Consider the following 26,062-nt stretch of genomic DNA (forward strand, 5'->3'; position numbering starts at 1 on the left):
CTCTTGAAAAGGATTTGACCTCAAATCTCGAGGGTCTTCATGATAATCATCCACACCTACAAATATATAATACCATTCATTAGAGGTGATATTGTCAATCAATAAATGTGAAAGGTATATCCTAAGAGAAATCCTTTCATAGAACCTAAAGAAATTGATGATACTAGACCTTCTAAAATAATGAATAGGATTCTCTCCTAAACATAGTCTAGGTATATTACTAAACCCTAAGAAAGTGCTAAAACTAAGACTATAACACACTAAAGACTTAATCCTAAAAACTAGAACATCTTGCCTAAAGTACCCTATGTGGTAACCTAGGCATTTCCTAGAAAATAAGGAAAATACTACTAAGAAATTTCCTAAACAATTTTGGATTATATTATTTGTTGGATAGTTATGAAAAGAATTTGTCACAAGGAACCTTGAAGGTTCAGATGTTATATCCAACAAATAATATATTCCATAAATTGGGTGCATTACTGACACAACTAAAGTAGGAAAAGTCCTACACAAACGAAGGCTATCTACCTTGGGCACCACCAAGGAAGTAGCATGAGAAGTGGAACTAAGTGAAGTCCACTTCTCCTTCACCAAATCTTGAAGTTGAGACTCTTTTTCTTTAAAAATAATGGATTTATGAATCTCCTCCTCAAGACTAGTGGCAGAATGAGGGCAAGAGTTAAGATCTTTATGAATAAAGAGAATTTTTTTCATAGGATTTTTAGTACTAAAACAATTCTCTTTAATCACAAATCCTTTAGAGGATATTTCTTCCTCTTTACTCTTCCCTGCACAAAGCTCTTTCTTTTTTTCTATTTCTTCTTTTGTTTTGATTTTCATTTTTCTTCTTCTTTTGTGTTTTCTGATGTCTTCTTTCAATTTTTCTTCTTCTTGTTTAAGAATTCTCAACTTCTCATCTAGGATAGCAAGTTTAGCCTCTCTTTCAATTTTCTCCTTCTCTTTTTGAAAGGCCTCTTGCTTCTTCCATAGTTTAAGTGATTTTAGCTCTTTTGTTAAGTAAGAAATGCTTTTAGGAGAGCTATCACTTCCACTATAGTTGGATTGTTGAGACATTTTAAACAACAAGATTTTTTTTTTCTCTTCACACAAAAATAGATTTTAAGAAAATAATATTTTTGGAAGTGCTAGACTTGGCACTTGGAGGTCTAAGAGTACAAATTGAACTTTGGAGGGAGGTGAGCTACTATCGAGCCACTTACTAACCAGGCCTCTTCAAGTAAAAATCTCTAAACCCCTTTGTACTTTGCCTTGCACAAAATGTTTTCACAAAGTTCTTTTCAAAAGAAAAATAACAAGCAAGTGCCTAATGTGTACAATTAAGCAATGCAATCAAAACTTGAAAACATAAATTGCTCAAAACATAAATTGCATGAAAACTTAAAGACAAGAAAATATAAACTAGACGTGGAAAGCAATTAAACCTAGGTGAGAGCTTGAAAGGCACCAAAGACCTTCAAGGACCCTCTCACAAGTACTAAACGAAATTACTATGAGAACACTTAAGGAGAGATGGAGATACACCAAAGGCACTCCAAGACACTCCTTAATAAAGGCCTTGTACAAAAATTTAGAAAGCAAAATTACAAAGAAAATGAAATTCACTTTTTTCTTCAAATGAAATGCAAATTCACACTCTAAATGAAATGTAAATTCACACTCAAATGAAATTAGTGGCTGCACCTAATTTTAAGAAAAACAAATTAGCCACTAATTAGAAGCAAATGTTAGTCACGGATTTTGTAAGGAGAAGTAGGTTTTAGAATCAAAAATTTCCGTCACTAAAATTTGTTCTAAATTTTCACAAAAAAATTTCACAATTAGCTTTGTTCTTTCTTGCTCCAATTCAGCCACCAACTGCAGCCTCACAAAGGTGTTTCACTCCTTTTTTTAGAAGTAACCTTGAGGTTAGTCACTTCTAGGTGTATTCAAGAACCTTGCCACCAAGAGAGAACAAACTCCCTAAGCAACCACCAAAGCCTTCAAGTAGATGTCGCCACCGGCCCAAACGGGCCTCGGCGGTCGCGAAGACGGTCGAGCTCGCTTTTATTTTAGTTTTGAAAATGTATTGGATTATTAGAACGACTTTTTCTCAAACTGAGACCTTTTCGATCTTATCCAATTTATTTATTAAATGTCTCACCAATCCATGTTAATCCCAAGCGGGACCCTCCATGGATTAGTGGTTTTCATAAAAAGGAAGGGTTCGTGGAGTCGCCACCAATGTTTTACTCAAAACATTGGAAAAAGGGATAAGGCAATTGATTTTATAAATCAACTTTGGCCATTACAACCAGAGTTGGGTAAGGGAGTCGGTTACGCGTGGGGAAGGTGTTAGCACCCCACAGCGCCCCTTTCGGGTTCCCTATGACAGATTATTTCTAAAATAACAGTGTAAAATTACTAAATTACCCCTATTTATTCTAAGCAATTATAAATTAACTATCTACATGATGACAGTTTAAATATGCACACAGAAAGCAGTAAAAGGAAGGACTTTAAGAAGAAACCTTTGAAGCGTGCTTTTATATATTTCGTAAAACTGGGAAGCTTTTTGGCGTTCCCTCGCTCTACAAGCTCGCTCGCTCCTTCCTAAAAACTTTTAACTATGGAAATCCGGAGGATTTCCCTTCGACTAGGTTCGATCCTCAAGCAAAATGGCTCGGGGCTCAAGAACTTTGTCGGGTCAACTCTCCGAGTGATTTCTAGGGCAGAACACTGCTCAAAAACCCCAGAATACTCAAGGAGAGGGTTGAAACTATGTTCCAAAGTGTGGAATGACGTCCAATTGACGTCATATTTATAGGGAATAGGCGCAATACGGGCTACAGAATCAATACGGCCGTATTGAAATTTTTGAACTTCAATACGGCCGTATTGAAATTCAGAAATTTCAATGCGCCCGTATTGAGTTCACTGCGGCTGTATTGAAGCTTCAATACGGCCGTATTGATTTCAGTACGGCCGTATTGAAGTTTCAGAAACTTCAATACGCCGTATTGAGTAAACTGCGGCCGTGTTGAAGCTTCAATACGGCCGTATTAAGTTTAGTACGGCCGTATTGGGCTTCATTCCCTCCACTTCCTTATTTTAAGCTACTCTAAGACCTCTAAATCTACAGATAGCCATCCTATGGTCTTCTAGGAGTCCTTCTGGCTGACTTTCCTTCGATCTTTGAGGGTCTTCGAGTTTTATTTCCGACCCGGACAATTTTAGGGGTCTACAGCTACCCCCCCTTTACTTAGTCGGACGGCCTTTTGGTGTACCGGCTGACAAGTAAAGGAGTTGACCCAATTGTCCGGGTGATGCGCCGACCTTCTGACTTGTAGCGTCTTCCGGTGGAAAATTGTTGAGTAGCCTCTCCAGGTTGAGTATTAGTCGTCGCCTCTCCAGGCTCATGCATACCTCGGTGCTCTCGACAACTGGGTAGCTGAGTACTGCCTCTCCAGGCCTGTGCATACCTCGGTGCTCTCGACAACTGGGCAGCTGAGTATTGCCTCTCCAGGCTTGTGCATACCTCGGTGCTCTCGACAACTGGGTAGCAGAGTATTGCCTCTCAGGCTTGTGTATACCTCGGTGCTCTCGACAACTGGGTATCTGAGTATTGCCTCTCAGGCTTGTGCATACCTCGGTGCTCTCGACAACTGGGTAGCTGGGTATTGCCTCTCAGGCTTGTGCATACCTCGGTGCTCTCGACAACTGGGCAGCTGAGTATTGCCTCTCAGGCTTGTGCATACCTCGGTGCTCTCGACAATTGGGCAGCTGAGTATTGCCTCTCCAGGCTGGTGCATACCTCGGTGCTCTCGACAACTGGGCAGCTGAGTATTGCCTCTCCAGGCTGGTGCATACCTCGGTGCTCTCGACAACTGGGCAGCTGAGTATTGCCTCTCCAGGCTGGTGCATACCTCGGTGTTCTCGACAACTGGGCAGCTGAGTATTGCCTCTCCAGGCTGGTGCATACCTCGGTGCTCTCGACAACTGGGCAGCTGAGTATTGCCTCTCCAGGCTTGTGCATACCTCGGTGCTCTCGACAACTGGGCAGCTGAGTATTGCCTCTCCAGGCTGGTGCATACCTCGGTGCTCTCGACAACTGGGTAGCTGGGTGTTGCCTTTTAGGCTTTGAGATGATTTTTGTCTCCACAGTCCATGATGCTGCTTCGACGGTTTTTCTGATTTTGTGCCGCTGAGGGCTGGATAACGCAGGGATCCGTCTAGGGGATGTGCAGTCATTCATAGGTTTTTGTGCCCCAACTTGCATTGCTTAGTTGGTACCCATGGGGAATTTCTGTTTCCTTGGGGTGTAGACACAGATGCTCTTCTTGAATTGAGCGATGCCTTATGTTTGGCTGACGTCCTTTGACGTTGGTGGAGTATCCCGGTTATCCTTATTCGGGTAACTCTTTTTAATTTTTGGATTTTGTTGCCTCTGTGTAGGCTGTTATCCGCTGGGGGATTTTGTCGTTGATTTTGATTAGCCTCTTCTGTTAGGCGTATCGGCTTGACGTTCAATGATTGGCTGAAAAGCCAAATTCCGCTTGGGGAATGATTATTGATTTTTTCTTTTTTTGGGTTTTCCTTTTTGAAGGAGTGCCTCTTGTGTAGGCGACTGGGGATTTGAAGTTCAGTGTTCGGCTGAGTGCCAGATTCCGCTTGGGGAATACTTATTGATATTTTTGATTTTTCTCTTTTTGCAGGGATGCCTCTGAGTAGGCGATTGGGGAATGAGGGATCTTATGTATCCCAGAGTATTATTTAGGAAGCCTCTGCAGGCTTAGCCTCACTCAACACTTGAGTTGGAGAGCTATCTTCACTGAGGAAGTTTAAGTCCTTTGACTTGGATATTCTGCTTGGGAGATCGTACTTCCATTGGGGATTTTGACGATTTTGCTTTGATAGCTCTCGCTGGGGATTTGTTCCGTGAGCTTGAGTTGAGGTTTCTCTGGGGAGTATTATTTCTGCGAGCCTCTCCAGGCTCAATTATTCTGAGAGTATTATTTCTGCGAGCCTCTCCAGGCTCAGTTATTCTGAAAGATATGAAATCTTTGTCTTTTTTTGTCGACTTTTGACTTTTTCTGTATGTTTGCCTTTTTTGTCATTTTTTGGCTTTTTCTGTATTTTTGCCTTTTTTGTCATTTTTTGTCTTTTTCTGTATTTTTGCCTTTTCTGTTGTTTTTCGGCTTTTTCTGTACAGAAATGTCTCAGTTATTATGAGAGAGTATTATTTCGGCGAGCCTCTCCAGGCTCAATTATTTTGAGAGAGTATTATTTCGGCGAGCCTCTCCAGGCTCAGTTATTTTGAGAGAGTATTATTTCGGCAAGCCTCTCCAGGCTCAGTTATTCTGAGAGTATTCTTTCGGCAAGCCTCTCCAGGCTCAGTTATTCTGAGAGTATTATTTCGGCGAGCCTCTCCAGGCTCAGTTATTCTGAGAGTATTATTTCGGCAAGCCTCTCCAGGCTCAATTATTCTGTACAATTTTCTTGTTGGATTTTTTTGTATCCATGCCTCTTTTCCGTTTTCGGCTTTTTGTTGACTGCTGTCATACACAATCAATTTTTCCTATTTTCTATTTTATGCAATTGCCTCATGACGAGGTCTTTGAATGTGCAATTAATGTGCGCGATGCACAAAATGCAAGTTTAATTATTTTATTTTTGGAAAAAATGAATGGCTCCCCCTATCCTCTTCTTCTTGGAGGAATTTTGTCATTGATGTGAGGGAGGATTTCTGTTATTGCCAATACGGCCGTTATTCATTTCAGTATGCCTGTATTGAATTGAAAATTTGTTCATAACCCTAATTTTGGTACGGGCATACTGAACATGATACGGGCGTATTGTTTTTCTGAAGTTTATATATATATTTTTTTGTTTTTTTCAATAAACAGAGAATAAGTGATCTTCCATTACACCTATCATCTGTATGCATGTATGCAGTATGATGCACCTAATTCTATTTGATTCACTTTTCAAAAGAATTAACCGATGCGTTTCTCTGTTTGGATTTTTGCCATTCCTCTAGACGGGCTGTGCGCTGCCGATTTCTGTAACCGAGGAATGATGCGTGTTATATTGGGATTTGGTGTCATCAACCAAATGATCCTTCCCTTCCTTTGAAAGATATGTCAACCCTCCTATTGACCACTATATCTCCATGTTTCCACTAGATTATTCAAAAATCGTTGGGACAAGAGAGAAAAGAAGGAAAGGATATATTTTCAAAAGTTTGTGTTTTAGAGGGGATTATTTTATTTTTTGAAAAATGGATTTTGTAAGAATGGCTGGCCAATGGTAGGCTTAAATGTTTAGGTTTGTTCGATTAAACACTTATGAGGTTAAGCACATCTTTGTTATTAATGATTGTGCTTTGACAACTTGGATAGCTTTTCTTGAGCCCCTTGTTGAATTCAATTGATGGTACCATCATGGATTTATTTTGTTTTTTTTTTTTTTTTTTTTGACGGCCCTAACTTTTGCCTAAAACACCCTTTTGTGATGTCTTAGCGGGCTTTTGTATTCATTTTGTAACCCTAACTTTTGCCTAGGTCACCCTTTTCGTGGGATTCCTAGCGGGTTTTTGTCTTCATTTTGTAACCCTAACTTTTACCTAGGTCACCCTTTTGTGGGATTCCTAGCGGGTCTTTTGCTCTTATTTTTGCGCAGTCCCCTTTTTGGGTTTCCTACCGAGCTTATTATCTTTAGGATTTCTTTTATCCATGATGGCACTTATTGATGCCAAGAAAAGGTGCTCCAAGCTGTCATGCACATTTCCACATAAAAATGATGCGGGTTTATTGTTATCAAGATGATTTTAACCTCATTTATGCTTATTCAAACAGGGTTAAAATAATGTGGTCTAGAATTTTATTGTAAGCAAGAAAAGAAGCAATAAAGAATTAATGAAGAATGATTTTATTATAATCGCAGCGGAAACATGTGCCCTATCGAGGCTCGGGGGTCGGGCTGTCCCCGAGGAGTGATCTCTAATAGTCACTGAGTCTATACATCCCTATCGGAAGGAGAAAAACATTTTGACGACGACGACCGGCCTTGACGCTTGTGAACCGGCCTTCCTAAAGATCTGGCTTAAAGAACGTCGAGAAGGATCTTGATTCCTCTTCGTTCTTTGATCTTTAACAGGGTTGTATCCTAACCCTTGTTTTCCCGGATTGTCCTTGATAATGGGTAGCTCCGGGATTCCTTGGGAGTCCTTGCCTAATCCTTGTCCTGGCAAGTATCCGTTCTTTGTGAGCATATGAGCTACCTTCTTCATTTCTCGGGGAAACGTTTCAACATTGGCAATTTCCAATGCTTGGAAGGCGGTTTCCAAAGCTTCCTCTGCTGCATCCACATAAAGTATGGTGGATGGCTTGCTGATGAGTATGTCATCTTCAGCTTGCACGGTCACCAGCTTGTCACCCATTATGAACTTGACTTTCTGGTGGAGCGTAGAAGGAACAGCTTTCGCATCATGAATCCAAGGTCGACCGAGGAGACAGCTGTATGCGGGAGTGATGTCCATCACTTGAAATTCGACGTTGAAGATAGTGGGTCCAATTTGGATTGGAAGATTGATCTCTCCCACCACTTCTCTTTTAGATCCATCGAAGGCTCGAACGATCATGTTGCTCGGGCGCATTTGGATTCCCTTGATTGCCACTTGCTCGAGCGCTCTTTTTGGCATTACGTTCAAGGAAGATCCATTATCTACCAAGACTTTAGCGATGTGATACTCCTTGCACTTTATAGAGATGTGCAAGGGCTTGTTGTGGTTTGATCCCTCGGCGGGGATTTCTTCATCGATGAAGGTGAGGTGATCATTAGCCTTGATGTGACTAACAATCCCCTCAAACTCGTCTTGGGAGATAGTGTGCGACACGTATGCCTCGTTCAAGACTTTCAACAGAGCTTGCCGATGCGGTTCAGAGCATAGGATCAACGACAACAGCGTAATCTTTGCTGGCGTCCTATGAAGTTGATCCACGATGGAGTACTCGCTCTGTCGGATAAATTTTAACAGCTTGTCAGTCTCCTCCTCGGATTCTTTTTCCTCGGTTTTCTTTTCTTCTTTTTCTTTATTCTTGGGGGCTTCATCATGAAGATCTTCGGGAGTGTAGATCCTAACACTCCTAGTCATGCCCCCAAGTCCAGCGATGTTGGAGATATCGTTGTCGGCAGAAGAGTGGATGTCGTATATCCACGGCACAGCCTTATTTGATTCGTAAGGGAAAGGCCTTGGAACTGTGATCCTTAATGATGTTGGACCTTCCCCTTTATTCGTCTTGATTACCAACAACGGAGCTGATGTGCGCTCGCTTGGCGCGGTTGTTGGCTTACACTTGATAACGAATGGCGTGCGATCCATCTTGAACATACGCATCGATTATTTCTTTCTTTTTATTAACGTTTATTAATGAATTACTAGGAGGGATGTATGAAATGCAAACCTAGATCCCTCCATGATCTTTGATAAGAATGCATGATATGAGATGATGGCGATGAATATGCATGCATTGTGTTTATTCAACTAAGCATTATCATGTTTTTAGGATGTCCCTAAGATGATGCATGATATTGCTTGGTTTGGATAAATAACCCTTTTTCTTTTTTGGGTATTTTGTTTTTTGTATTTTTTTGGGTGAAAAGGGAAACTACCTACATGAATGTGATGAAGGTAGATGTTAACACCATGCAATGAAAGATTCTTATTCCTATTTATTTTTATTTTAAAAGAATAGGAATGTTGTATGTTCAAACAATTTCACATAAACAATGCACAAACAATTCACTCATCCACGAACAGTCACGAGCGAATCACGAGGTAGGGGTATCCTGCAGAAAAGTGCATTTTCAAGGTGGTTCTAACTGTTCTCACCGGTCTGAGGCCCCCAAGGTGCCCCCATTATAGGGACCCAATTCCTCTCATCGTAGGTCGATGGAAAGCTCCAACGCACCGTCGGACTCAAGTTCATGGTTATCACCTTGAGTGATGTTTTCCGACAACGGTCTACGGGCACCTATAGACCCATTCGACAACCGGCCGTACTAACATCCACTCCCTATGGTTAATCACTCATGCCCCCGGGTATAGAGGGAACTGTTGTGTGCAAAGGTTTGTGTACAGTTTGTATTTCAAACAATTGCGGAATTTAAACATACAACAGTTATTTAAAGCCATATAATAAATTATGTTATCATACAAGCAAGGGGTAACGAAGTAATTTTAACTATTATTTGTTAGAAATAATCTGTCACTAAATGGGACTGACTCTCGAGGCTTCCCCAGTGGAGTCGCCATCTGTCGCCACCGGCCCAAACGGGCCTCGGCGGTCGCGAAGACGGTCGAACTCGCTTTTATTTTAGTTTTGAAAATGTATTGGATTATTAGAACGACTTGTTCTCAAACTGAGACCTTGTCGATCTTATCCAATTTATTTATTAAATGTCTCACCAATCCATGTTAATCCCAAGCGGGACCCTCCATGGATTAGTGGTTTTCATAAAAAGGAAGGGTTCGTGGGGTCGCCACCAATGTTTTACTCAAAACATTGGAAAAAGGGATAAGGCAATTGATTTTATAAATCAACTTTGGCCATTACAACCAGAGTTGGGTAAGGGAGTCGGTTACGCGTGGGGAAGGTGTTAGCACCCCACAGCGCCCCTTTCGGGTTCCCTATGACAGATTATTTCTAAAATAACAGTGTAAAATTACTAAATTACCCCTATTTATTCTAAGCAATTATAAATTAACTATCTACATGATGACAGTTTAAATATGCACACAGAAAGCAGTAAAAGGAAGGACTTTAAGAAGAAACCTTTGAAGCGTGCTTTTATATATTTCGTAAAACTGGGAAGCTTTTTGGCGTTCCCTCGCTCTACAAGCTCGCTCGCTCCTTCCTAAAAACTTTTAACTATGGAAATCCGGAGGATTTCCCTTCGACTAGGTTCGATCCTCAAGCAAAATGGCTCGGGGCTCAAGAACTTTGTCGGGTCAACTCTCCGAGTGATTTCTAGGGCAGAACACTGCTCAAAAACCCCAGAATACTCAAGGAGAGGGTTGAAACTATGTTCCAAAGTGTGGAATGACGTCCAATTGACGTCATATTTATAGGGAATAGGCGCAATACGGGCTACAGAATCAATACGGCCGTATTGAAATTTTTGAACTTCAATACGGTCGTATTGAAGTTCAATACGGCCGTATTGAAATTCAGAAATTTCAATGCGCCCGTATTGAGTTCACTGCGGCTGTATTGAAGCTTCAATACGGCCGTATTGATTTCAGTACGGCCGTATTGAAGTTTCAGAAACTTCAATACGCCGTATTGAGTTCACTGCGGCCGTGTTGAAGCTTCAATACGGCCGTATTAAGTTTAGTACGGCCGTATTGGGCTTCATTCCCTCCACTTCCTTATTTTAAGCTACTCTAAGACCTCTAAATCTACAGATAGCCATCCTATGGTCTTCTAGGAGTCCTTCTGGCTGACTTTCCTTCGATCTTTGAGGGTCTTCGAGTTTTATTTCCGACCCGGACAATTTTAGGGGTCTACAGTAGATATCCCTTGCCTTGGCCTCCTACACCTTTTAAGAAGCACTCAAACACCTTCAAGACTAGAATATTAGTGCTAAAACTGAAAATGAACAATTTAGAATGGCTACACCAAGTGGTAGAAGAAAATGAGACAAGACTAGAAAGAGTTCCACAAATTGACAAGCAAAAATTAAGGCAAATTTGGAAGCTAGCACACACAAGAGTATCCTAGGAAAGGCACTAGAATGGATTACAAAATTAAAAGCTAAGATTATGAACAAAAACAAGACACAAATAGGTGGCTGGACCAACTAAAAATGTAAGCAAAAATTCATCAAAACCGAGAGCAATTTTAAGCAAAATTTTCACTCCTTTTGGCTTTTTCTTTTGCTTTTTCTTTCTTTTCTTTTTAGTAAAATATTTTTCTCTTATTTTTCTTTCAATGTTCAGGAGTTTTAAATGCCTTTTGATCACTTAGGAGTCTCGGTTTTAAGGTAGAAAAACTGCAGCAAAATTGGACACAAAACAAGAGGTGTTCACATGCAATTTTCAACTAGTGCTACACAATTTTGTACTATTTTTTTGTCAAATTTTTAAGCACTCTTTCTCTTGTTTTTCTAATGCATTTAAGACACTCACACCTCTGTTTTGGTTCTGTTTTAATGTTCAAAAATTTCAATAAGTTTCAGCCACTCAACAAGACACAAGAAACCTAATAGGAGTAGTGTTTAACAATTTTTTTTTTGACAAACTTTTAACAAGACATAATAGAAACCTAACTCTAAGAAATTTGCTAGGACTAATAGCAAATTAAGAACTCAATCATGTAAAACAAAAGCACATATGGTGAGGTACAGATTCAATAAGAAAAAATACACAAAAATTTCGGACTCAATCAACACAACACAAAAACTAGGTCAAAACAAGCTAGTCTAGGAATCAATGACATTCAAAGGACTACACATGACTCTAGACAAAACATATGATTCAAAAACAAAATCTAACTCAAAGTATGTTGTCCAATCACGGACACATGTGAATGAATGGAGAAGACTCAAACAAATACAAAAATGCACAAGTTCAAGAGTACCTAAAAGCACAAAACCGAAAATGATTCATAAGAATAGGAACAAGCAAACATGAATCATTTACTTCATACTTGACATATAGGATCCATCAAAAATTGTATTAGAACTAGATCCATGCAGCAACACAAAGAGACATGTAAAAGGAGGAAGATACAACACGGATTCAAGAACAAAAAGTTAGAAACAAAAACCTCAAGAGCACTAGGCTCTAGATACCAAAAAATGATGGAACTAGGTGAGGAGATTGATGATTCCTTCACTTGCTCCATGCTTAGGACCGTGAATGCTATTGAGGTTAAGACTCCAATGACTCTTTGAAGCTCCTTGAAGTGTTCTTCAATGGAGAAGAAGCCTTGAAGTGGCTCGGTTACTCCTTAGCTTGAGGTAGAAGCTTAAGGAACCAAGGTAAGGTTGAAGCACCTTTGGAGAGAACTTAGGAGAGAAAGTTCTCTTCGGTTTTTGTGACTCTTGATTTAGAGAGAAAATTCAGATTTCATTTCTCAAATTGGTCAAAAGTGTTTTACAATCAAAGAATTACAAGTTTATAGGAGTAGGAAACTTAGAGAGCAAGCTAGTCTTGACCATGGTTCACTAGGAACCATGGTTGAGTCTAGATAAACCGTCCAAGGTCAAGAGGCTTGGAGAGCAAGCTTCTCACTTGGCTTGCTTGGTAAGCTAGCCAAGGAGAAGCTTGTGCTTCAAGCTTCCAAGCTTAAGAAACTCCATGAATTTTGTCCAAGTGTGAACACAAGTGTTCACACAAGTGTGAACACAAGTGTGAACACACTTCTAAGGTGGGTGGCTTCTTGGAATTAATTTACTCCTTTTGATTTGAAAATGGTTAATTTGGTTTAGTTAGGTTCATTCAATGGGAATGGAACCTAGCTAAATCAAATCTATGAAAAATTAGGAGTAAAATGAGTCCAATATGAAAAATTTAGCCTAGGACCACCTTTGGCTAAATTGCTAGGAGCACTCTCTAGCTTACTAAGGACACTCTCTAATTTGCTAATGCCACTCCTACTAGAAAACTAAGAAAAGAATGTATTTCTAGGTTAGGTTAAATGGAGTCAAAGTGTCCAAGTAACCTACCCTAGAATCAATATACAATAGCTACTAAAAAGGGAAATAAAGTGCCTTACAAATACAAAGGCAAAAATAACCTATACAAAAGAAACTATGTACAAGATATTTACAACATATGAAAAAGGTCTTCAAAATCATCCCATTCCTCTTGGTTCTTTTAATGTATCTCCTCTTGGATTCCTTGGCCTTGGCCATAGTCTATCACAACGTCGTCAGAAACACGGAGGCATGCAGACCCTGGAGAGGGCAAACTCACGCTACCGAGGTCGTCAGAAACACCGAGGTATGCACGAGCCTGGAGAGGCGACGACTAATACTCAGCTACCGACGTCGTCAGAAACACAGAGGTATGCAGCTGCCAACGTCGTCAGAAACACGGAGGCACGCAGACCCTGGAGAGGGCAAACTCACGCTACCGAGGTCGTCATAAACACCGAGGTATGCACGAGCCTGGAGAGGCGACGACTAATACTCACCCTGGAGAGGGCAAACTCAACCTAGAGAGGCTACTCAACAATTTTCCCACCTGAAGACACTACAAGTCGGAAGGATGGCTTACTCCCCGGACAATTGGGTCAACTCCTTTACTTGTCAACCGGTACACCAAAAAAAGTCGTTCGACTAAGTAAAGGGGGGGCAGCTGTAGACCCCTAAAATTGTCCAGGTCGGAAATAAGACTCAAAGACTCTCGAAGACCGAAGGAAAGTCAGCCGGAAGGACTCCTGGAAGAGCCTAGGATGATTCTTTGTAGGTCTAGAAGTCTTAGAGTAGCTTAGAATAAGGGTGTGTGAGGATTGGAGCTCAATACGCCCTCCTAGAGGTTCAGTACGGCCGTACTGAGCCATTTGAACTACAATACGGCCATAATGAAATCAATACGGCCGTACTGAAGTTTTTGAACTTCAGTACGGCCGTACTGAATTTAGTACGGCCGTACTGTAGTTCAAAAACTCAGTACGGGCCGTATTGACTCCTTAGGTCGTACTGCGCCTCAATCCTATAAATAGGACGTCATTGGCTCGTCCTTCCACACATTTTGGAGCATTTCTCCACCCTCTGGCTGAGTATTCTTGGGTTTTTGAGCTATTCTCTGCCCTAGAAATCTCTCCGAGAGCTGATCCGACTAAGTTCTTGAGTTCACGAGCCTTTAGCTTGAGACTCGAACAAGTCGAAGGGAAATCTCTTTGATTTCCATAGTTAATATTTATTTTTAGGGAAAGGAGCGAGCGAACGTGTAGTGGGAAGGAGCGCCAAAAAGCCTCCTAACTCCTTTTTGAATATATAAAAGCCTGCTTCGAAGCTTTCTTTCCAAATCCTTTCTTTTACCGCTTTCATTTATCGCTTTTTGATTGTTGCATTGCACGTTTAAAGCTTTCATCATGTAGATAGTTTACTTATAATCGTTCTAATAAATAGGGGTAGTTTAGTAATTTTACGCTATTATTTATGAAATAATCCATCATAGGGAACCCGAAAGGGGCGTTGTGGGGTGCTAACACCTTCCCCACACGTAATCGACTCCCTTACCCAACTCTGGTTGTAATGGCCAAAGTTGATTTGCGAAAATCAATTGCCTTATGTCTTTTTCCAATGTTTTGAGTAAAACATTGGTGGCGACTCCAAGAACCCCTTTTTGCGAAAACCACTAATCCATGGAGGGTCCCATTTGGGATTAACACGGATTGGTGAGAATCATTTAACAAAATTGTTAGTTCGATGAGGTCTCAGTTTGAGAATAAGTCGTTCTAACAATCCATCATTTTTCAAAACTAAAAAAGAGTCCAACCATCGTCGCGAATGCCAATGTCCGTTTCGGCGGGTGGCGACAGAGAGGCCACAACATCCTCTAAGACCCGCACCTGGTCACGGGAGGACGTCACCTCGTCCTCCAAAGAATGGGCTCGCGCTCGAGAAAAAGCGGCGAGCTCCTACAGCTCCCCCACTCGAGAAGCATAAGCCTCATTGGACCGCAATGCAATCTCAAGAGATTTCTGCACCCGCGCAAGGTCGCTACGCGCGGTCCGGAGCTCAGCCTCCCGCCGCTTCGCCTCATCAAGAGCCGCGGTGAGAGTCTTGTTATCCTCCCTCAAGATCTTGTTCGCCTCCTTCCATGGCTGAAGCCGGCCCTTCACCTTAGCCAGCTCCTGCTCTTGCTTGGCCAGCTCCTGCTCCCGCTTAGCCAGCTCCTACTGCTGCTTGGCCAAGTCTTCTCGCTGCTGGCCCCACTTGGATTTCCAGTGACTCATTATGCCTATCACCCTCTGCAGCATGACCTGGGCAGCATCAAAATTGTCCTCGGGACCGATCCTGTCAATCAATCCCTGGTCCTCGGAGCTCAACGAACCCTAAGAAAAGAACCTCTCCGCGGTCACCCCCGCGCTCCATAATGAATCCATACCGGCGGACGCGCTCACGTGATCCAGCCGCACCGTATCTATCCCCTTCCCAAAGCGATGGGACAGATATTGGGTCTGGGAAGGCCCCTACGATGAGCCCGCCTGCAAACACCAGTCCCGAATCACAAATAGATAAGGAGACATGCGAGAAAGCCACAAAAACAAAACAAAACAAAAAACCAGACTCACCCCAGCAGCCTGGGCGGCCAGCCCGGAAGCCTGCACCTCAGGATCAGCGGCATTTCCCGCCTGCACCTCAGGCTCAGCGGCTTTTCCCGCCTGCACCTCAGGTTCAGCGGCTTTCCCCGCCTGCAGCTCAGGCCCAGAGGCACTTCCTGCCTACAAAAAATCACCCAGATCAAATAGCCAGGCAACATAGCAAAAAGCCATAGTAAAAGTCCGAGAAGACAATACTTACCACCTTGGCAACTTGGACGGTCTGCTCGGACACGCAGACCTCCACCTCAGCAACGCCAACCCCGCCCTGCAAAGGGATCCATAACGCCTCAAAAAACAAAGACGGGGAACTAACACGGAAAACGCGTGCATATGATAAGCTACTCACCTCGGCATCCGGTGCAGTAAGCCCGACACCCTGCACCACCTCCGCCGTAGCCACTGGCGAAGCCTCCTTGGCCGGAGGGCTGTCGGTGAGATCCACAGCGTCCACAACCCGGGAGGTCGCCTCCTCGACATCGTGAGAAGCGGAGGTCCCCCCGACCTCCTCCTTCCCCCTCTTCCTCTTCCGGTGGGTCTTTAGGGAGACAGCATCCTCCTCCGGAGGCTTGGGAACCTCGAGCTCGGAAACATTGTAGTGGTGTTTAAGCTGACGCCACAAGTTTCTGCCCATAATGTCTGCAGAAAAGAAACAGAAAGACATCAATAACCGGCAACCACAGAAGTCCTAAAAACCTACCAGAGCACATAATACTCACTCTCTACGCCCCTCTCCCTGAAAGGCGAATTCGCAAGCGACAAGACGAGCTTGCAATCCAACGGACGAGGGAGCGCGGCAAGATTCTTGATGGCGGCCGTCTCCACGGCCGTCACCTTCAGATCCCTCAAACCGTGAAACCTGGACAGCTTGGGACACCAATAGAATGGAAACCTCGGCAAACCGCCGAAGTAGAACACCTCGTCTTCCAAAGGGTCAACACCCACAAGGGCGACCCGGAAAAACTCCTGCTTGAAATTCTTATACGATTGGGAGTAGGGAGTAAACAAGCCCCATCCCTACTCCCGCTCAGGGACAAAATGCCATAAGGCGGAACGCCCATCTTCAACTGATAAAAATGAAGAAAGACGCGAAGAGACACCTCTATACCTAGAACTGTACACAGGACCTGAAAAGCCCTCAAAAAACCCCAACTATTGGGATGCAACTGGCAAGGAGCCGCGTTGATGAAATTCAAAAAATCGCACTCAAACTCGGTAAAAGGAAGATAGACACCCAAATCCCTAAAAAAGCATTGATATACATAGAAATGAGGGGGATCAGTAGACCTCCCCATATACACGCCCTCATCAGCCTGACAGGGCTCAAGCCGAATCATGTGGGAAATGGAGGAATCGCAAACCCTATGCGCTCTCCGAAACGCATTCACTTCGAGGAAAGAGCGAAAAATGCTCTGAGCCTCGGCCACCTCGCGTTTGACCCAGTCGTAACCAGGAATGCCCGACTCTGGGCCCTTAGGTGGCGACGAATCTTTCTTCTCAACAGTGACCCTTCCGGCGGCCACCACCTTGCCACGCGCCTTGCCCCTGGCAGACGCAGAGGATCCGTCACCACTTCCACCGGCCATGAAAAAAGAGAAGAAGCAAATAAAAAGGAAGTACCTGGTACTCCTCCTCAGAAAACAACCCTAACAAAGAAGGGACCACTACTAGAAAAGGATTCATCAACATCGCCAATTTTACATCGGTTTTAGTATAACTGATGTAAAAATAAATTGCGGTGGTATTTTACATCGGTTTTAAAAGAAAACGATGTAATATTAAGTATTTACATCGGTTTGTTGGAGGACCGATGTAGTACTGAAAGCACGGTGGCAATGTCGTAAATAAGAAAAAAACATAAATATATCTACATCAGTTCACTTTAAGACCGATGTAGAACTGAATAGCTTTCCTCGATTGCATATGCCACCACCAAAGAAAGCCCTCGCGCTCGTCACATCTAAAGAACGCCTTCGTCGTCTCTGAACCCTTTGCTTCCCATCGTTCTCCAAAGCCCTTTTGTTTTTTTGATTTTGATTCTGCGAGAAAACCCACAACCAGATGACGAAGAGGACGGCGCAGACGAACAAATTGAGGAGGAGGAGGACCTAGATCTGCTTCTTCCAGACGTGTTTGGGGCTTGTGGTGGTGGTGGAGGGGCTTGAGGGAAATGACGTCGTCAGAGCCCACCGCCACTCCACCTTCAAAACGGGCTCAGGCCCACCCCCACCTTCGTCCCTTCCGTCGTCGCCACGCCCAATTCCTCCCTCCTTAGTGAAGAAGCCTTCAAAGGACTAAGCCAAGGCTTCGACCCAAACGACCACGACTTCGACCAAAATTCCCATTCCGAAACTGCCAAGCCCGACAAACTCGACATTTCCAAGCTCCACTTGCCCACGCACCTTGTCAAAACCCTCCGCACCCGAGGGATTACGCACCTTTTCCCTATTCAGGTTCCTTTTCTCTTTTTTCTTACTTGTTAGGGTTACATTACGCTACCGATGTTTACCTTCATTTCCTTCTTTATGCATCATTAGAGAGCTGTGTTAGTACCTGCACTTGAAGGCAGAGATATCATTGCTCGAGCCAAGACCAGCACCGGTAAAACATTGGCGTTCGGGATTCCAATTATTAAAGGCCTCACTGAAGATGAACTTGCACCTTCTCACAGGTAATCAATCATCCTTCATGTTCTGCACTTTGCTTTATGTATATATAACACCAATTGATTTTTAAGTGTTTCGATTTTTTATTCTAAAACCAAGTTAGCAGTAAAATAATTATTTATCCAACTCGAAAAACTATTTAGAATTGTTTCAACTCAAAGTTAAATCAATTTTGGACTTGAAAAATTAGTTTCTCAACGTGAAACCTTACAACATGTGGACGTTTACTTAAAATTTCACTAGCTGGTAATTTTAACATGATTTTAGATCATCCAACATGAATCCGGACATACACATGATTACATATCATGCTGATGGTCATGCATTTGATTCTTTGTTGCAGGCGGTCTAGTAAGCTTCCGAGAGCTTTGGTGCTTGCGCCTACAAGGGAGTTGGCCAAGCAAGTGGAGAAGGAGATAAAGGAATCTGCGCCTTATCTCAACACTGTTTGTGTCTACGAGGGTGTTTCTTATGTTACCCAGTAGAGTGCACTTTCACGTGGTGTGGACGTGGTGGTTGGGACTCCAGGGAGAATAATTGACTTGATAAATGGGAACAGTCTTAAGCTAGATGAAGTTATCACTTAATTTTTTCACTTTCTTTTGTGATTTAAAGTTCAAATTCAGAAGCTTATCTTTTCTTTCACGAGCAGGCAGCCAAGGAAACAACTACCACGAATGTTGTTGGGGAAAATTTAGGAAACTGTTCGGAGGATTTACTTGCGACTAGAGATCTTGATTAAGCCTGTTTTGTTTCTTCACTCAACAAATAGATTGAACTAATATTAAGATTTAGAGATTTAGTACACTCCATTTATATTTATGCAGAATATATTCTTTCAAACAGTTTGTGGATGAATTGTGAGGCTATGGATGGAGATGGAGGTGGGTCATTGTCTTATCATAAGCAAAGAAGAGGTGGGGAGTTAGTTAATTGGGTGAGGGAAAGAAAGAAAAACACTTCAAATTTCTGTCCCATACCATTTTCATTGGACTAAAGTCCACACACACTGTGGAAAGAATCATCATGGCAAGGGTGGTTGCACTCCAACAGAACCAACTTTCTTTCTCTCCCTTGTAGACCCCTAAAATTGTCCGGGTCGGAAATAAGACTCGAAGACTCTCGAAGATCAAAGGAAAGTCACCCGGAAGGACTCCTGGAAGACCCTGGAAGACCCTAGGATGACAATCTGTAGGTTTAGAGGTCTTAGAGTAGCAAAAAATAAGAAAGTGGAGGGAATGAAGCCCAATACGGCCTCCCAGAAGTTCAATACGGCCGTATTGAAGTTTCTGAACTTCAATACGGTTGCATTGAACTCAATGCGGCTGCACTGAACTTCAATACGGCTGTATTGAGGTTTTTGAACTCAATACGGCTGCACTGAACTTCAATACGGCCGTATTGAGGTTTTTGAACTTCAATACGGCCGTATTGAATTCAATACGGCCGTATTGTAGTTCAAAACTTGAATACGGACCGTATTGACCCTCATAAACCGTATTGAGCCTCTTCCCTATAAATATGACGTCAATGGGACGTCATTGGACACTTTTCCACACAGTTTTGACTCCCTCCTTGAGTATTCTGGGGTTTTTGAGCAGTGTTCTGCCCTAGAAATCTCTCTGGGAGTCGATCCGACGAAGTTCTGGAATTCCGAGCATTTAGCTTGGAGATTCGAACCTAGTCGAAGGGAAATCCTCCGGATTTCCATAGTTAAAATTTTATAGGAGGGAGCGAGCGGTCTTGTAGAGCGAGGGAACGCCAAAAAGCTTCCCAGTTTTACTTGATATATAAAAAGCACGCTTCAAGAGGTTTCTTTTCTAAAAATCCCTTCTTTTACCGCTTTCTGATTGTTGCATATTTAAATTTAACATCATGTAGATATTTAATTTACAATCGCTTATAATAAATAGGGGTAATTTAGTAATTTTGAGCTATTATTTAATAAATAATCTGTCATAGGGAACCCGAAAGGGGCGCTGTGGGGTGCTAACACCTTCCCCACGCGTAACCGACTCCCTTACCCGACTCTGGTTGTAATGGCCGAAGTCGATTTTTGAATCGATTGCCTTAAACTTCTTTTTCCAATGTTTTGAGTAAAACATTGGTGGCGACTCCATGAACCCTTCCTTTTTATGAAAACCGCTAATCCATGGAGGGTCCCGCTTGGGATTAACATGGATTGGTGAGCCTTTTAATAAAATTGCTCGTTTGACAAGGTCTCAGTTTGAGAATAAGTCATTCTAGCAATCCATATTTTTAAACTAATAAAAGAGTCCAACCATCCTTCGCAAGTGCCGAAAGCCCGTTTCGGGCCGGTGGCGACAGATGGCGACTCCGCTGGGGAAGCTTCGAGAGTCAGTCCCATTTAGTGACAGATTATTTTTAACAAATAATAGTTAAAATTACTTCATTACCCCTTGCTTGTATAATAACACGTTTTACCTATTTGGCTTTAAATAACTGTTGTATGTTTAAATTTTTGCAATTGTTTGAAATAAAAACTGCACACAAACCTTTGCACACAACAGTTCCCTCTATACCCGGGGGCATGAGTGGTAAGCCATAGGGAGTGGATGTTAGTACGGCCGGTTGTCGAATGGGTCTATAGGTGCCCGTAGACCGTTGTCGGAAAGCATCACTCAAGGTGATAACCATGAACTCGAGTCCGACAGTGCGTTGGAGCTTTCCATCGGCTTACGACGAGAGGAATTGGGTCCCTATAATGGGGGCACCTTGGGGGCCTCAGACCGGTGAGAACAGTTAGAACCACCTTGAATATGCACCTTTCTGCAGGAAACCCCTACCTCGTGATTCGCTCGTGACTGTTCGTGGATGAGTGAATTGTTTGTGTAAATGTTTATGTGCAAATTGTTTGTGCATTAATAAATAACCTCGTGATAAGGTCTAAAGAATAATCCCCATGCATGAAAAAACCATGACATGAGAGGAAAGACCATGTGCGAAAATATAATAAAAGTGAGGAGCATGTGCATCATTACCAATAAGATATCATGCATCCTCATAAACCATGCATTCTAGGTTCACCAATACCTCTTGACATGAGTAGAAGAGACCCATAATTATCGAGATTCTCCGTTGAGGAGAGATCATAAGTCAAGGAGGGTGGTAACACTCTGTTTTAAAAAGGCAGCGCCTTAAAAATGGAGGGTTATCAAGCTCATGTCAAGAGCGTATTCATTCCATAAATTAATTAAATTAAATATTCATTTTTAGAAAGTGGCTGGTCATCTCTCTGTCCTCACACGCGCACAGAAAATCAAGAAGATGGAAGCGCTGGAGGACCAAAATAAGAAGCTTACAGCCGAGCTCTCACAGCTCAAAGAACAAATGGCGCAAATGATGGAACTCATGCGTCACCATAATGTACATGGGTCTCACCACAGTGACCATGAGTCCCATCATCATGAGGAAGAGGAGGTGCATGAAGAAGAGCCTCCGCACGCCATACCTATTGGGGCTGGAATTATGATTAAAGAGCCCGAAGTTTCAAAGGAACAATTCCACGCCCTAGAGGATCGGCTAAGGGCTATGGAGGGGCATGATTTCGATATTAAAGACGCCGCCGACATGTGGTTAGTGAGGGACATCCAATTCCCTCCCAAATTTAAAGTGCCAGATTTCCCAAAATATGTGGGATCGACTTGCCCCAAAAGTCATCTCACCATGTATTGCCGAAAAATGGCTGCATATGCTACCAATGAAAAGCTCTTAATTCATTGCTTCCAAGAGAGCTTGGCTGATACCGCGCTCAACTGGTATATGCAGCTAGATGGAAATCTAGTACACACATGGAGGCAGTTGGCCGACGCCTTTCTCAAGCGCTATAAATACAACATCGACCTAACACCCGATAGGTCAGATCTTCAAGCCTTGAGTAAGAAAAATGATGAATCTTTCAAGGCGTACGCCCAACGATGGAGGGAGTTGGCGGCACAGATAGAGCCCCCGCTGTCGGATAAGGAGACGGTGTCCTTATTCATAAACTCGTTGACCGGTCCCTATTATGACAAGATGATAGGGAACACGACAACACTCTTCTCGGACATCATCACCATTGGGGAGAGAGTGGAACAAGGACTTAAAAGTGGGAAGCTGGCTAAGCCTTCCCAATCATATGAAGCTAAGAAGGCCTTCAGGAAGAAGAAGGAGGGAGGAGTCAACGCCATAAATATTTCTTCATCTTCTTCCACTTCGAAGTCGGGAAAGTCGCAATACAACCCTGTGAGGAAGTTTGATAAACTTCCGACCACATATAGCGACCTCCTGCCAAAGCTAGTGGAAGCACGTCTTCTAGCTTATGTTCCACCAAAGAAAATGGATCCACCCTACCCCGATTGGTACAATCCACAAGATAAATGTCTATACCATTCGGGGGCACCGGGGCACTCAACGGAGAACTGCAGAGTTCTCAAATATAAGGTCCAAGACCTTATTGATGCTGGGTGGGTCACCTTCGATTCGACAGCGCCCGACGTGAGCAAGAACCCTCTGCCAAAGCAGGAGTAGAGAGAAGGGCAAGCCACGATAGGGCCCCTCCTTAATTTTCTTTTTGGGACTCATGATCAGTACCCGAGATCATGAGGACCTTTCATGTAAATAAGGGTTTTTCTACAGTTTTAATACATATCAATAAAGAGGCATTTTTCACATTACTCTCTTTTTTGTTCTTTTCTCTCTCATTAATAATTCTAAACCTAAACAGAACCAATAAAATAATTATGTCTGTAATTGTTCGCTCTGACCGGGATCCGAAAGTTGAGGATAAATGGGTTGAGTTGGACAGTGATGAGAAGACCATTTCTCCGGATCTGCAAAGATTGCTAGATCAAGAAGCTCGTCAAGAGAAATTGGAGACTGTGAATTTGGGGCATGGCCGAGAGATATAAGAGGTCAACATTGGGACCCATATCAGTGATGAAATAAGGACACATGTTTCCGCTATGATTATAATAAAATCATTCTTCATTGCTTCTTTTCTTGCTTATAATAAAATTCTAAACCACATCATTTTTAACCCTGTTTGAATAAACATGAATGAGGTTAAAATCATCTTAATAATAATAAACCCACATCATTTTCATGTGGAGGTGTGTGTGACGACTTGGAGCACCTTCCCTTGGCCTTGACAAGTGCCATCATGGGTAAAAAGAAATCTTTCAAAATAAAAGAAGCTCGGCAGGAAACTCAAAAAAGGGGACTGCGCAAAAATAAGAGCAAAAGACCCGCTAGGAATCCCACGAAAGGGTAACCTAGGCAAAAGTTAGGGTTACAAAAATAAACAAAAACAAAGGTCCGCTAAAACGCCACAAAAGGGTGTTTTAGGCAAAAATAAGGACAATCAAAAAACAAAAATAAATCCATGATGGTACCATGAACCGAATTCAAAAAGAAAGGTTCAAGGGAAGCTATCCAAGTTGTCGAATCACAACACGATTTTCTAACTTCATAAGTGTTTAATCAAACAAGCCTAAACACATAAGCCTACCTTGGCCATTCATTCTTACAAAAACCATTTTTGAAAAATAAATCCCCTCTAAAACACAAACTTCAGAACAAAAATATCTTTCTTTTCTTTTCTCTCTTGTCCCAAAAGATTTTAGGATAATCTAGTGGAAGCACGGAGAAATAAATCATCACTGATAATGGATCTAATCTGAACAACAAAATGGTGGAAGAACTGTGCCAAGAATTCAAGATCCAACACCATAACTCTTCCCCATATCGGCCAAAGATGAATGGGGCAGTCGAGGCAACCAATAAGAGCATCAAGAAAATAGTGCAAAAGATGGTTGTCTCATTTAAGGACTGGCACGAGATGTTACCCTTCGCTTTCCATGGTTATAGGACTTCTGTACGCACATCTACAAGAGCTACTCCATTCTCCCTCGTCTATGGGATGGAGGCAGTGCTACCCGTCGAAGTCGAAATACCTTCCCTAAGGGTAATCATGGAAGCAAAACTTTCCGAAGCAGAATGGGTTCAAAGCCGGTATGACCAGTTGAACCTCATTGAAGAAAAACGGCTGAATGCCATATGCCATGGTCAAGCCTATCAGAGGAAGATCAAAAAAGGCTTTTGACAAGAAAGTCCACCCTCGAGTCTACCATGAGGGAGAGTTGGTAATGAAGGAATTGCTACCGACTCAAAAGGACAAAATCGGAAAGTGTGCCCCAAATCACGGAAGACCATACGTAGTAAAATGAGCCTTCTCAAGAGGAGCACTGATCCTCACAGACATGGATGGAAAAGAACTTCGATACCCAGTCAACGCTGACGTGGTAAAGAAGTACTATGCTTGAAGACGTTGCTTGCATAGGCCCGCTAGGATGAAAACCCAAAAAGGGTGTCCTAGGCAAAAGTTAGGGCAAAATAAAAAGCCCGCCAGTACAAGGGTACTAGGCAAAACAAAGGCGAATTTATCCCCGCTAGGATATGTCCTAGGCAAAAATTAGGGGCAAAAGAATAAGATACAAAAACAAAGCAAACAACGGTCACTTGAATCGAAAACCGAAAGGCGGTTCAAGTGATTATCTTCTAGAAGCAAGCGTCTTGCAGCATCTACGCTCCTGGCTCAGGCATCTCACCCGAAGCAACTAGGGGAATGTAAAGAGCAACAATTACAGATATAATTGTTAAGCCCAATGTATATAGCCTACCCTGGCCAGCCATTCTTCAGAAATTCCTTCTGTATATCTTTCTGTAAAAACACTTGTGAATATCAATAAAATATCCATTTGTTTCTTTTCTCTCTTGACCATGTGATTATGCCTCTAAATTGGTATTTCTAAAAAAAATTGTATGAAATTCCTTAATAATCGGTCAATAAAGAAAATTGGAGGGGTTCCTATAAAATCCATAATCTCCTGCATAAAAGGCTCACAAAAATATTCCCTCACGTCGATGACAGAAATTCCTCCAAGAAAAGGAGGATAGGGAGAGCCATTCACTTTTCTAAATAAAAGAACAAAAATAAAAACTTGCATCGCGTGCATCACACACATTAGTTGCACATTTAAAGACCTTACCACGAGGCAATTGCATAAAATAGAAAAAATAGAAAATTGCTTTGTATGACAGCAGTCAACAAAAGCCGAAAATGAAAAAAGGCAAGGATACAAACAATACTCCTCAGTTTGTACAGAATAATTGAGCCTGGAGAGGCTTGCTGAAAAAATACTTCCTCAGAATAACTGAGCCTGGAGAGGCTCGCCGAAATAATACTCTCAGAATAATTGAGCCTGGAGAGGCTCGCCGAAATAATACTCTCTCAGAATAACTGAGCCTGGAGAGGCTCGCCAAAATAATACTCCTCAGAGACATTTCTGTACAGAAAAAGCCAAAACCAACAAAAAAGGCAAAAATACAGAAAAAGCCAAAATCAACAAAAAATACAGAAAAAGCCGAAATCAACAAAAAAGGCAAAAACACAGAAAAAGCCAAAATCAACAAAAAAGGCAAAAACACAGAAAAAGCCAAAATCAACAAAAAGGCAAAATACAGAAAATCCAACAAAATTATACAGAATAATTGAGCCTGGAGAGGTTTGCCAAAATAATACTCTCCAAAAGACGTCTCAGCTCGCATTCTCGGGCTGAACAAAAAACCAATTCATCATACAGAATAATTGAGCCTGGAGAGGCTTGCCGAAATAATACTCTCTCAGAATAATTGAGCCTGGAGAGGCTCGTCGAAATAATACTCCCTCATCAGAATAATTGAGCCTGGAGAGGCTTGCCGAAATAATACTCCTTCAGAATAACTGAGCCTGGAGAGGCTTGCTGAAATAATACTCTCTCAGAATAATTGAGCCTGGAGAGGCTTGCCGAAACAATACTCCCTCTTAAAATAATTGAGCCTGGAGAGGCTTGCTGAAATAATACTCCCCAACTGTACAGAATAAATGAGCCTGGAGAGGCTCGCAGAAATAATACTCCCCAGAGAAAACCCAACTCAAGCTCACGGAACAAATCCCCAGCGAGAGCTATCAAAGCAAGATCGACAAAATTCCCAATGGAAGCACGATCACCCAAGCAG

At 42.4% G+C, this 26,062-nt stretch overlaps 1 long non-coding RNA gene across 1 annotated transcript; it reads left to right on the forward strand.

Annotated features, from left to right (window-relative positions):
• Positions 1 to 17,235: 17,235 nt before the first annotated feature.
• LOC145955730 (uncharacterized) lies at positions 17,236 to 19,095 on the forward strand. The gene is made up of 3 exons (XR_014432411.1): positions 17,236 to 17,791; positions 17,876 to 18,009; positions 18,348 to 19,095. It is a non-coding gene; the product is annotated as an uncharacterized LOC145955730 (long non-coding RNA).
• Positions 19,096 to 26,062: the final 6,967 nt, after the last annotated feature.

The sequence above is a fragment of the Cajanus cajan genome, chromosome 3 (assembly GCF_000230855.2).
Source record: "Cajanus cajan strain Asha chromosome 3, NIPB_CcT2T_4, whole genome shotgun sequence".
Taxonomy (NCBI): Eukaryota; Viridiplantae; Streptophyta; class Magnoliopsida; order Fabales; family Fabaceae; genus Cajanus; species Cajanus cajan.